The sequence below is a fragment of the Dermacentor albipictus genome, chromosome 1 (assembly GCF_038994185.2).
Source record: "Dermacentor albipictus isolate Rhodes 1998 colony chromosome 1, USDA_Dalb.pri_finalv2, whole genome shotgun sequence".
Taxonomy (NCBI): Eukaryota; Metazoa; Arthropoda; class Arachnida; order Ixodida; family Ixodidae; genus Dermacentor; species Dermacentor albipictus.
The window spans coordinates 249,063,823-249,067,811 of NC_091821.1; the positions used below are offsets into that span (position 1 = coordinate 249,063,823).

General features: G+C 53.7%; 1 non-coding gene across 1 annotated transcript; it reads right to left on the bottom strand.

Annotated features, from left to right (window-relative positions):
- Positions 1-3,172: 3,172 nt before the first annotated feature.
- Positions 3,173-3,245, bottom strand: TRNAS-UGA (transfer RNA serine (anticodon UGA)). Its single transcript has one exon. It is a non-coding gene; the product is annotated as a tRNA-Ser (tRNA).
- Positions 3,246-3,989: the final 744 nt, after the last annotated feature.

Genomic DNA, 3,989 nt, shown 5'->3' on the forward strand with positions numbered 1-3,989 from the left:
GCTCCGCGATCTTCTTTCTCAGCCTGCGATTTAGCCTTTGCGTTTTCCACCTCTCCAGCACAGACCTCTTCGCCTCCAGGAGATGCGCCAGGCGCGCGTCCATCCTGGGGGTCTTAAGGTCCGTGGATATTTCCTTGGTGGCCCTTTCAACGTCTATCTTGACCTGCGCGAGTAGATCCTCCAGTGCACCGTACTCCGACTCATCTTCGTCCCGTATCTTTCGGAAGAGATCCCAATCAACGTACTTAAATATCCTAAGCGGGGCCGCTCTGATCCTGATTGATAACGCCACAATGTGATGGTCGCTCCCTAAATTTTCTTGCAAGTTAGTCCAGGCTGCGTCAGTGTTTCTAACAAAAGCCAGATCTGGCATCGTGTCCCTCCAGACCGAGGTGCCTATCCTCGTGGGAAAGCGGGGGTCCGCCACTAGGGTCAACGCGCACTCTTCTGCCGTGCTCACTAAGTTCACTCCCTTCGCCGTTTGTCTATTATAACCCCAGGCCATGTGCGGGGCATTGAAGTCCCCTGCCACTATCAGAGGGCTGTCACCCGCTATGGCGACTGCCCTGCCTAGGAGTCCGCGAAAACTCTGCCTCTGATCTGTCGGAGGGCTGTACACATTGAGGACGAATATGCTCTGTTTGATCCTGCCACTAGGGATTATCTCAACCAGCTGCGCCTCCAATCTAGTGCTAGCATCAGCTCTGCCTATTGTGATATCGTGCTCCTGGAAGGAAATTGCCTTCTTAACCATAGTGATCACCCCTCTCCTACCGTCCCCTCTCGTCGAGACAACGCGGTAACCCGAGAAGGTCGCTTCCTCACAAAGGGTCTCCTGTAGGAGCAGGACATGCGGTTTGTCCGCTTGTGCTTTCACGAACTGTTGTAGCGAGGCCTTGCGCCTCTTGAAGCTGGCACAGTTCCATTGCCACACAAATAATTTGCCTGTGTTGTCCGCCATTGTGTCTCTATATAGTTAGCATCCCCTTGAGCGCGGTGCACTTGCCCGACGCCTCGGAATCCTGATGTGCTTTCTTAACTTTACCGGCCACCTTCAGTCTGCTTACGTCAACAAGCTTAGCCTCCATTATCCCCATTCTGCGGTTGAGGGTAGCAATGGCCTCAGACTGTTTCTTAATGGTCTCGGATTGCTGCTCGATAGCTCCGGACTGTGTCTTAATCGCCTCCGCTAATCGATCGAGGAGTTCTGCAAGCGATCCTTTCGCGATGGTCGCGGCGGGCATGGAAGCCGATACGGACGCCTCCTCCATCAGCTCCACCGCAGCCTCGGTCGACTCGGGAGGGGGCGCCTTACGCTTTGCCTGACCCAGCACTGGCTTTTGCGCTGGTGCGGGCGACGTGCTGCCATGACCGTGCTGTGCTTTACGAATCGATTCGAGATCTGCCCTCAACTTACGCATTTCCGCCTTGAGCTGCGCGTTTTCCTGCTTTAAAGCCACAAGACGCGGATCCTCCATCTGCTCTGGCAGTGTACCGTGCGTTACCTTCTTTCCAGTCGTCGTCTCCGTGACCTTGTCCACCCAGGTAGGCCCCTTTTGGATGCGAACACTGGAGCGCGAGCGTCCCCTAGAACGGGAGCGCGCTCTGCTGACGGGACGCCCGCTGGATCGGGAGCGCGCTCTGCTGTCGGCGTGCTCCCTGGATCGGGAGCGCCCTCTCGTTGCCGAAAGGCCGCGGGAAGGGACCGCGCCTGCCACGCTGGCATCACGTGATCCTGCAGCCACTTGCGCCTCCCAGGCGCGCCGCCGGCGCTGCCGCCTCCGACGCACGATGTACGGCACCTGGAAGCGCTGGCTGCACATGCGGTCGGCCGTCGGGTGCGCGCCTCTACAGATGGCGCACTTTGGGTCGCACTGATGATCTTCTGGTGGGGAAACCAAGGCACAACCGCGGCATTTCCTTTTGTCTTCGCCGTTAGGGCAGACGTCTGCTCTATGGCCGAGCTCTCCACACGTGTAGCAAACGTCTACTTGCCTGCGATACAGGGCGCAAGGCAACATGACCGTCCCGCAGACCACGTGATTCGGCACCCGTTGTCCTTCAAAAAGCACAACGATCGTGGGGGTCTTCTTGATTCTTCGTACTTCTAATGCTTCGGGGTTACGGTGGTTGACAATGAGCGCCTTTAGATCGGCGTCGCTGATCTCGGGGTCCACCCCCCGCACCACTCCCTTGCAGGTGTCATCCGATGCCGCCACGTATGCTGCCACGTCGAAGGGCCCCTCCTTCGTGTGGATCCTCTTGATCTTGGCGTAGGCGCGCGCATTCGCTTCATGCGGCGTGGAAATAACGAGGATGTTCTGGATGCCATTGGGGCACACCGTGTCATCCTGCACTTGCGTCGGCGCCAGGGCCGCCGCCATGGCCAGCGCCCGGGCGAGGTGTATCAAATCCGACTTCTTTAAGTCCAGCCCCCCTCGAGGTCGGACGATGATCTTGAATTGCTCCCTCGGTAATCTGGGGAGCCTCGAGGCGTCCACGATACGCTTCAACGCGCTCCGTGGTGCGGCAGTGCGGCTGCCGCGTTTTTCGCCTTTTTTCTTCGCTTCGGGCCCCGGCATCCGCGGCTCGCCCGGCCCGGTCTTCTTCTTCTTTCTGCCCAGCGCTGTTACCCAGCCTGAGCACTCCGCATCCTCCGGACTAATATCCATGCCTTCAACAATCACCACTCTTGGATTGGAGGCCATAGCACCGCGTCTCGCCGCCACTGGCCGAGCGTCTCGAGCGAGCGTCTCGCCGAGCGGCCACCGCTCTGCCGTTAGGCTGAGCGCGTTAGGTTTAGCGGCGCGCCAGCGTGGTCCACCAGAAACAGCTCGGCGAAAAGTCACAAAAGCACCCACCGGTGAAAGTTCGGTGTCCTCCGGTTCCTTGCGACCAACCGTGTCGAATACTGCAGTTGTGTAACGTGGCAGCCAAAAGAACCTGCCAAAAACATTTAACAAAGCGGGAGCCGATATTCAGCCGTCCGCACTGGTCGGCTCTTCTTCTTCTTTCTCGGTTTTCAACTGAGGAGCCTGATATTTATTAGCCATATCATAAGAAGCCAACAAACACTGACACCAAGGACAACATAGGGGAAATTACTTGTGCTTAACAAATGGAATGAAGAATCGATAAATTAATGGAAATTAAAGTGGATGAAAAAACAACTTGCCGCAGGTGGGAACCAAACCCACAACCTTCGCATTTCAGGTGCGATGCTCTACCAATTGAGCTACCGCGGCGTTGTTTCCCCATCCACTTGACTGTAACTGACTGTAGGTTCGGTTCCCACCTGCGGCAAGTTGTTTTTTCATCCACTTTAATTTCCATTAATTTATCGTTTCTTCATTCCATTTGTTAAGCACACGTAATTTCCCCTATGTTGACCTTGGTGTCAGTGTTTGTTGGCTTCTCATGATAAGAATATATATATATATATATATATATATATATATATATATATATATATATATATATATATATATATATATATATATATATATATATATATATATATATATATATATATATAATTCACTCAGTGCTTGAAACGAGACCAAACCGGATTCACTGGGAAACAGATTTAATAGCAGTCATGCGCATCAACGCTTATACTCGGGCTCACAGAAGAAAAAAAAAAAAGGACACGAGGCTGCAGTTTCGCCGGAAAGGCGGCGCAGTATTAGTGATAGCGAAGTATAAAACAATTACACGAAGGCAAATTCTTACCATACAAATCCGCGTATGAGCCGCACCCATGTAATGGCCCCACCCCCAACTTGACAGCCGATATTAAAAAAACAATCCAAAGGAGAAGCAATCGCGTTAGGTGCGCTGGTTCTGATCACGCTCAAAACAGCGAAATTTATCGCGCAGCGTTCTTTCGCGCGTCGCTATACTAAACGGCAAGCAGGCGATCGCGGAGGTTTACGGCGGATTTCGTACTAGTAGTGGGAAAAAAATACGTCAGATGGTCCCGTCCCATC